The sequence below is a fragment of the Cherax quadricarinatus genome, chromosome 27, assembly GCF_038502225.1.
Source record: "Cherax quadricarinatus isolate ZL_2023a chromosome 27, ASM3850222v1, whole genome shotgun sequence".
NCBI classification, from domain to species: Eukaryota; Metazoa; Arthropoda; class Malacostraca; order Decapoda; family Parastacidae; genus Cherax; species Cherax quadricarinatus.
Window position 1 is genome coordinate 15,196,286 of NC_091318.1, and position 10,005 is coordinate 15,206,290.

The 10,005-nt window shown below is 39.1% G+C and overlaps 1 protein-coding gene across 3 annotated transcripts in view; it reads right to left on the reverse strand.

Moving 5' to 3' along the window:
* LOC128691195 (RNA-binding protein lark) overlaps positions 1–9,734 on the reverse strand; it is a 60,151-nt gene extending 50,417 nt beyond the window's left edge. For 2 of the 3 annotated variants that reach the window (XR_011392473.1, XM_070089017.1), the window contains exon 1: positions 9,581–9,734. The gene's annotated coding sequence lies outside the window, so the exon portion shown is untranslated. The remainder of the gene's footprint in view (positions 1–9,580) is intronic. The other variant, XM_070089018.1, reaches the window with a different exon arrangement.
* Between the last annotated feature and the right edge of the window lie 271 nt (positions 9,735–10,005).

The following is a 10,005-nucleotide window of genomic DNA, read 5'->3' on the forward strand; positions in this document are numbered from 1 at the left end:
GGCTGGCCGGCACTCCAGGCCAATATCTCTGAAGTAATTTATTAACTTATTTCGCTTCACTTCTCCTTTATTACATAAGTGGAATAATATTCACAGAAATTGTAAAATAATGATTTCTCTAATTTCCAGTAAATTTTTTGTGCAAATATTCCAAATATTTTGGGATTTGTGGGAGTAAAGGGAAGATTTTTTTCAACATTCCAAGAACTAACTATTTTTTTGTGAAATGAAGATAAGATATTTAGAGGACAGGAAATTTATCCAAAATTCGTACTAGCATTGTTCTCTTGGTACCAAGTGTCCAAACAACCGTATGTCGTCCCACATAGGAGAAGTGACCTGCCAAAGGGCTTTTTCAGTAAATCAGTCTTTTCTCAGTTGTTGTTTGAGGTATCTTATTAACAAATATTTACAGTAATTAGAGAAAGTACTTCGTACTGTGCACCAAAACTGGAGGAAATCGGACAGAAAAAAAAAACAAGAAATTAATTGCCGGACAGGCCCCTTAATTCCATGCATATCCTCTTTCTTCTCGGCACTGTCCTTTGCACTTGCTTTCTTAGGACCCATGGTCAGAAGAAAGAAATCTGGCAAATTAACTACAGGAAATGTAAGGATATCATGAGAATTCCTTGCACCGCGAGGGTAGCTCCATAAGCACATGTGCACCGGTGAGCACTGTTGATTGACACTGCTATCCGGTGGTCGTGGTGGTGTCAAACCAAATTATACCGCAGTACGTCCATAGTATTATAATTATTACTATTGTACTATTACGTGTTTTTATCATATACAGTATTATATTATACGTAATTATCATTATTAGTACATACATAAATTATTAATTTAGGAACATGGAGCACAGATCCAATTCCCTAGATCAAGAGCCCCTCACTACGTATACTACTACTAAAAATTATTATTATTATTATTAAAATACAATAGTAATGATAATAGCAGTAAGGAGAAACTTCAAAAGGTTGGTGCCACCATCGGCAAAACATTGGTAACCACTACTAGTACACTCTTCACCTGTCTAAGACTCTTAAGTAGTCTAGCATTAGGTTAACCCTTTGACTGTCGAAGGGCCAAATCCTGAAGTTGCTTCTGGTGTCGCAAAATATTCGAAAAAAAAAAATTATTTTTTCTTATGAAATGATAGAGAATCTTTTCCCGATTGTAAAGACACCAAAAAAACGAAATTTGGTGGAAAACTGACGGAATTACGCTCTCGCGAAGTTAGTGACTTCGGAGATATTTAAAAATCGGCAATTTCGCCCACTTTGAGCCCTATTTTCGGCTAATTCCGTTATTCCAGTCAACCAAACTCATAACTATTTCTTCAGAACTATTTTTTCTATCGATTGAGTACAAGAAACTGCCCATTTACTGATTTCAACTACCCAATAACATGGTCAGAAATTTGCAATTTGGCCAATTTCACGAAAATTAAAAAATACGACAATTTCAAAATAAGGTCCAGAATGAACAACGCAGACATTCCTGGCTCTAAAATAACATTTTCTTTGTTCATCAGTCATGTCTCCAGGTCCCTGTGATATTACTCTTGCTTTTTATTTTGAAATTTTATTCAAACAAAAAATAGAAGATTTACTGTTATGCAGACTACTGCAATACTGTAATAATTGTAAAAATTACATCAACCCATTCATGACTGCGTATTAGAATGGCTATTTGGACATTTATTGGACAATGACATCATTTGTTCACTTTTGAACATCGGCAAAAATCAAACATTTCCTGTACTTTGTGCTCCATTTCCAGGTTCTTTTTATAGTAAAATTAATCAAAATCACCTCCATTTCTATAATATAGTTTCCATTCTATCAAATGAGACCAAGAAAACGAGAATACAACCACAAATACTATACGAAAATAGACCACAAAGTCGGCATTTTAATTAAAAAAAACGGAGTTTTTTTTTTCTCATTATGCACTGATTGCTCCAGGATTTTTTTTATGTGGTGCACACTGACCACACAGACCCATTCTCTCACATGTGGGCCTACTAGCTTTCTCCTGCCTGATTTGAAGCCGCTAGAATTTATGAGTATATATACGTCAAACACGGTACCTCGCAAACGTATATATACGGCCGCGACAGTCAAAGGGTTAAATCTGCCCAAAATGCCTCGGCATGATTGTGGCTTTCTTTGCTCCAGTCATATTATGATACGTAAACACACATTGTAACCTTGTGCAAAGAAATATATATTTGAGAAATCGCCCTCGAGGGGGAAATTTGCATTTTGAAATTTCATTCGTATCCAGAAGCAAAACATCAACCGAATGATGGTTTGTATCCTGAAAAATTCGCATGGTGGGGCGTTCGTAAGCCGAGGTTCCACTGTAATGGTAAACAGTAAAGTCTGAGGGAGCTACAGTGAGAAGCTGTTACACAAGGCACAGTACTCATTCTACTCATCCTCACATCTGACAGATGTAAGCCATAGCTCAGTGTCTTCCTTTGAGGATGACACCCAGATTGCCATGACAGTGACCTCCATCGAAGACACTGCAAGACTCCAAGTAGACATGAACCAAATCTTCAAATGGGCCACTCAAAACAATATGAAGTTCAATGAGGAGAAATTTCAACTACTCATATGGGAAACTTGAAGAAATTAAAAATGTGTCAGGATATATGACAAATTCTAACCATACAATAGAGCAAAAAAGTAATGTGAAGGACCTGGGAGTGATAATGTCACAAGGATCTCTCCTTCAAAGACCACAACAGTGTATCTACTGCATCTGATAGGAAAATGATAAGAACATAACACAAGAACACTGCAGCAGGCCTACTGGCCTATGCGAGACAGGTCCAAGTCTCCTACCGGCTGAAGCCAATGCCCCAACCTAGTCAGGTCAGGTCAGGTCACATTCACTTAAGGAACACGGCTACTGACCTAGTAGCACAAGCTAATCAGGTCCAACTCACACCCACCCACACCCACTCGTGTATTTATCTAACCTATTTTTAAAACTACACAACGTTTTAGCCTCTAACTGTACTCGGGAGTTTGTTCCACTCGTCCACAACTATTACCAAACCAGAGCTTTCCTATATCCTTCCTGAATCTGAATTTTTCCAACTTAATACCATTGCTGCGAGTACTGTCTAGGCTAGATATTTTCAGCATGCTATTTACATCCCCTTTATTTATTCCTGTCTTCCATTTATGGAAGATGGATAACGAGAACCTTCAAAACTAGGGACGCCAAGCCCATGATGATTCTCCTCAAATCGCTTGTTCTCTCTAGGCTGGAATACTGCTGTACGCTAACTGCCCCCTTCAAGTCAGGGGAAATTGCCGACCTGGAGAGTACAAAACTTACACGGCACAAGTATGATAAGGCACCTAAATTACTGCGAACAGTTGAAGGCCCTTGATCTGTATTCCCTGGAGTGCAGGCAAGAGATGCATAATATACACTTGGAAAATCCTAGAGGGATTAGTACCAAACTTGCACACAAAAATCACTATGAAAGTAAGACACGGCAGAAGACAATATTCCCCCAATGAAAAGCAGGGGCATCACGAATACAGACAACACAATAAGTGTCCAGGAACTAAGACTGTTCAACTGCCTCCAAGCATACATATGGGGGGATTACCAATAGACCCCTGGCTGTCTTCAAGAAGGCACTGGACAGGCACCTGAAGTCAGTACCTGACCAACCGGGCTGTGGTTCGTACGTCAGTTTGCATGTGGCCAACAGTAACAGCCTGGTTGATCAGACCCTGATAAACCATGAGGCCTGGTCTCAGACTGAGCCGCAAGGGCGTTGACCCCCGAAACCCTCTCCAGGTAATATCTTGCTATAGTACATTATAGCAGCATTCAGATTTAGTAATATTCCCGGGGTACTTATTTTAGCATTACTTTGAGCTATATAAATTATCCAAAATTAACAGTTATGTGCTAAATAATTTTTGAAAATAGAAAGAAAACCTAATGTAACAACTTACAGACAACAAAGGTTGAATAAATGGGGAAAAAATTAATGGGGACCCATTACTACAATTGACAGTTCTGCAAATCCTTATTGGCAGAAAATTGTGTTGTTTGGACAACACGGAGTATGTTATGCGACTCCCCCTATCCCTTGTAGTGAAAGAGGGAGGGGTCATGACCCCTTTGCTCCTCCCTCAGAAGTAATTTCTCCACACTTACTGTTCACAATAAACCTAGCTGAGGGAGTAAAGCGAAAAGAAAGTTTGCCAATGACACTAAAACAAGCCGTCAAATTCCAATAAAGACGAACTACAGAATGACCCAGATAGGTTGATGTGGTGGGAGAAATGGCAGATGCAGTGTAATATGGACTAATGTTCTCAAGCAAACAATGCCAGAAACTCGCTAGTAGCACCACTGAGGCAAGAACCTTGGGCAGCTTAAAAAATAGGCTGAACAAGTATGTGTGGGTGGGAACAGAGCTGGACTGCCCTAGCATGAGCCAGCAGGCCTGCTGCACAAATGGCTCCATGTCCCTGTGACCAATCTATATTCCAGCTAGTGAGTTCTCTCATGTGTAAATTTAGCAAAACTATTTGCAACCAATCTTAATATGACTAAACCTGTATTCTTATACTTTTGCAACCAATCTTAATATGGCTAAACCTGTATTCTTATACTTTTGCAAGTGAGAGGGAATGGATTTGAGGAAGGTCTGCTCAACATTATTTACTAGGCAAACTGTAGTGCTCCTCTAATACCTAACAGTACTATAAGCTAATATTTACTATACTTTGGAATAATCAGTGACATTACCGCTCAGTACTTCAATGTAGCATAATAAAAGTTACTAAAATGTGCATTTCAACATTGTGCAATTTACAAAACCATGTACTTAAGGAAAAATAACAAGAATCAAGGAATAAAGAATAAACTATGCACATTACTTAACTGATAATAAGGCTGGATAAAATCATTTCAGTCACTAAGCTCACTAGTTACTCCCAACATCAGGTACTTCATGAAATACCTACATGAACCTAATATTTTCATACTGGTAAGATACTCTTGTATATAAATTTAATAAAGACTAATGACAAACAATAACCTAAGAACCTAACCTAAACCTAAATTATGTTGGATAACCCATGGTTGTATTTTAAAGTCACTGAACTTACATCAAACTATGCTCAACACAATGAGCCCTGAACCCACACCCAGAGGATGTAGGTGCCAAAAATTGGAAAATGCCGAATGTGATACCTCCTACAAAGGAGACAGGCTGTTAACTTCAAATCATAGACCAATTAGCTTAATATCCATTATAGGAAAAGAGCTGTAATCAAAAATTGAGGCTATTCAAAGTCACCCTGAAAGAAATTAATCAATGAATCTCAGCAGTTTTACGAAGGGGAATGCCTGCCTTAGGAACTTACCAAATTTTTTTTAGAACATAAGAACATAAGAACGAAGGAACACTGCAGAAGGCCTACTGGCCCATGCGAGGCAGGTCCAAGTCTCCTACCGGCTTAAGCCAAAGCACCCAACCTAGTCAGGTCAGGTCACATTGACTTAAGGGAGGAACACGGCAACCGACCTGTTAGCACAAGCTATCAGGTCTAACTCACACCCACCCACATCTACTCATGTATTTATCCAACCTATTTTTAAAGCTACACAACGTTCTAGCCTCTATAACGGTACTTGGGAGTTTGTTCCACTCATCCACAACTCTATTACCAAACCAGTACTTTCCTATATCCTTCCTGAATCTGAATTTTTCCAACTTAAAACCATTGCTGCGAGTCCTGTCTAGGCTAGATATTTTCAGCACACTATTTACATCCCCTTTATTTATTCCTGTCTTCCATTTATACACCTCAATCATATCCCCCCTAATTCTACGTCTTTCTAGAGAGTGCAGTTTCAGGGCCCTTAGTCTATCCTCATAGGGAAGGTTTCTGATACATGGGATCATCTTTGTCATCCTCCTTTGTACATTTTCCAGAGAATTTATATCCATTCTGTAATACGGTGACCAAAACTGTGCAGCATAATCTAAATGAGGCCTAACCAAGGATGTATAGAGTTGAAGAACAACCTGAGGACTCCTATTATTTATGCTTCTTGATATGAAGCCAAGGATTCTATTAGCTTTATTGCGAACACTTATGCACTGTTGTCTTGGTTTCAGATTACTGCTAACCAGAACTCCTAAATCTTTTTCGCAATCCGTAATATTAAGATCTACATTATTTAGTTTATATGTGGCATGGTTATTGTCCTGTCCAACATTTAGAACTTTGCATTTGTCTATATTAAACTGCATCTGCCACTTCTCCGACCACTGCATCAGTCTATTCAAATCTTCCTGGAGTGCTCGAATGTCCTCGTCAGAATGAATTCGACGGCCTATTTTGGTGTCATCGGCAAACTTGCCGATGTCGCTCTTTATGCCCTCATCTATGTCGTTTATGTAGATTGTGAACAGCAGGGGGCCCAACACTGACCCCTGTGGAACACCGCTCGTGACGCTTCCCCACTCTGATTTCTCCCCATTTATGCAAACTCTCTGCTGCCTATTTGTCAACCATGCCTCTATCCAGGAAAAAATTTCTCCTCCTATTCCATGTGCTTTAATTTTCCTCAATAGTCTCTGATGTGGGACCCTGTCAAAAGCCTTACTGAAGTCCATATACACAATATCATATTCATTACCATGATCTACCTCCTCAAATACCTTAGTGAAAAAATTTAATAAATTCGTAAGGCAGGAACGCCCCTTTGTAAAACCATGCTGAGATTCGTTGATTAATTTATGCTTTTCAAGATGGCTACGAACTGCCTCGGCAATTATCGATTCCATAAATTTTCCCACTATGGAGGTTAGGCTTATTGGTCTATAGTTCGAAGCTAAGGACCTGTCACCTGTTTTGAAAATAGGTATCACATTTGCCATTTTCCACTTATCTGGCACCATGCCAGTTTGTAGTGATATGTTGAAAAGATTAGCCAAAGGTGTGCTAAGCTCCTCTTTACATTCCTTTAGAACCCTTGCATACAGTTCATCAGGGCCTGGGGATTTGTTAGGTTTTAATTTATCTATTTGCCTAAGGACCATGTCACTTGTGACCCTAATAGTGCACAGTTTATTATCGTCCTGTTCTACATAATTTATCATTACTGGAATATCGCTGGTATCCTTTTTCTTTTTCACTAAGGTATTTAAGTTGGTAAATCATAATGAATATGATTGTGTATAGGAACTTCAGTAAGGCCTTTGAAAGAGTTCCAGAGACTTGAGAAAAGTAGAGGCACAAGGAATGTGAGGAAATTTTTTTCTGGATTGAGGCATGGTTAACAAGTCAGCAAGTTTGCAAAAATGGGGAGAAATCGGAGTGGAGATATATCACAAGCAGCATTCCAGAAGAGGTCAGTATTGGGCCCTTTGTTGTTCACAATATAAATAAATGACGAAATAAATAGTGGCATAAGCAAATAAGCCAATGACATTAAAATAGGCCATCATTAATTCTGATAAAAACATTTAACAGCACTACGGGAATATCTGGATAGGCTAATGCAGTGGTCAAAGTAGGAGCAGTTTAATGTACACAAATGTAAGATTGTAAGCCTGGGAAGAGAATAACCATGGCACTTACAAAATAATGTAGACCTCAATCATTGAATGCAAAGCAGTTCTGGGAGTTCTGATTAACAGTAATCTAAAGAGACAACAGTACACAGGTGTTCGCAATAAAGCAAATGAGAATTCTTAGCATCATATCAAGTTGTATAAATAAAAATTATAAGGTTATACTTCAAATTTATATATCCCTTGTAAGACCTCATTTAGGCTGATATGATGGTCTGGTCTTCATATTACAGAATGGACATAAATGTGTTGAAAAAACATGCAGAGAAAGAAGACAACATTGATCCCACATACCCAGGAATTAGCAATGGGATGAAGTTGGGAAAATTTATATTTAGAAAGGATATGGGAAAGCACCGGTTTGGTAACAGCTGTGGATGAATGGAACAAACTCCTGAATAGTTTCATTTAAACAAAATCTTTGGATGACTTTAAAAATAAGTTAGACAAGTACATCAGTGTGGATGGGCACGAGTTGGACCTGCCTAGCACGTGCCAGTAGGCCTGCTGCAGTGCTACTCCTTAAGTACTTATAGAACGAAGAGAGACATGTATAAGATGTACCTCTCCAAGTATCAAGACAGGATCTAGGTAGGCAAAACCTATCCTTAATAAAGGGCTTAATACCTGTATATATAAAAGCCCTTCTTACATACTTGCTATCACCATGTTTAATGAATTATAGAAGAGCTTTGCACATGTTTGGTCAAGTTCCTTAACTACTGGGAACATCAGAAATTTTTTCATGATTTACACCTGGAAAATCCTAGAGGAACTGGTCCCAAATCTGCACGCTGAAATCTCTCCCTACGAAAGATTCAGCAGACAGTGCAACATACCCCCCAGTGAAAAGCAGGGGTGCTGAGAGCACTAAGAAAACAAGTGTCAGGACCCCAAGACTTCAACAGCCTCTCGTCATACAGGAAGGGAATTACCAATAAGAACAAGAAGGAACACTATAGCAGGCCTACTGGCCCATGCGAGGCTGATCAGGCCCTGATTAACCAGACGACCTGGTAATGGATAGGCTGCAGGAGTGCTGACCCAGAACACTCCAAATAGGTAGTAAGCAAGCTTACCGAAGCTATTGCCTCGTCTTGCTTTAAAACGGGGAAAACAAATGAGGATGGTTGGGAGTAGGACCTGCACAACAGCCTACTGCATTTTTTTTTAAGTCACTTACACTTAGAATATGGAGTTAGACTTGCATCACACGAGAAAACTATAAACTTTTATATTACCTCTGACGGGGTAGTGCTGGTCGAGCTCAATGCATCGTTAAGTTCTTAACTTATCAAATCACATGTAATCGCAAACTTTTTACAATAATTATTCCGCTTATTCACGTACGTTTCAGGACCACAATTACCAATATTCATATTATCTTAAATCACTACACCAACATCCAGATTCTCTACCTCAAACCAGTATGCACAAAATATACAATAGATCATTCAAGACCGTAGGATGCACAGCGACAATGAATTACCTAAACTTTCCGTAAATTGCGCTACGTGATAAATATAAAGCACATAGTAATAAAGTAGTATGAAAAATGTGCAGCAGAGAAGGATGGAAGACAAAGCGGTTGAGTTGAGGACACCCTGGCGGGGCCTCACACCATCATGCCGGCATCATGTCCTCCCTCACACACCTATCATCTACCCACGCCACTCCATCACATCTTACGTCTTTCATCCCAACCTTCATCTCTAAGACTTCCACTGGACCAAATACAAGCTATTTCAGATAACGTTTATATATGTTTAGGGGATGCCTTGGCAACATTTTAATTACAATTCCACCTAACCTTACACATCTAGAATGGCCGACTGAAAACTTTATCAACACTTCTAACTCGTTTATCCTAAGGAACTATACATTTACATGTTAACATTAGGTGTCACAAAACCCACAAATCAATATTTTACAATAAACGCTTACCTTCCAATAATTTGCAGACAAGAAAACGTGAAACCCTAAAAAAAAAAATCAGCAGAGCGCAGTACGTGCTGCTTGTCTGAGTGTTGTTCAAGAATGGCCGCCCCGACGCCACTTCCACGGTGACGTCACATCACCATCGCAACCCACCAATCACGTGCCACCTCTCTTACAATGTTGTCACATTTATCACATAATACATAGGTATATACATTATTGCAAAGTTTATATTATTCCTAAACAAAAGGTATTAGTATAAATTATCTCAAAATATCATGGTATGGATATTAATTAAAAGTAAAAATGAATAACATGAGATAAAGTTGCGATTAAACATCATGTGGCATATTTTCAGCCTGAGGGAGAATCATGGCGGGACAGGGCGTTGGGACTGCTGGTGAAGAACGTTGGCGGGATACCACAGTCCG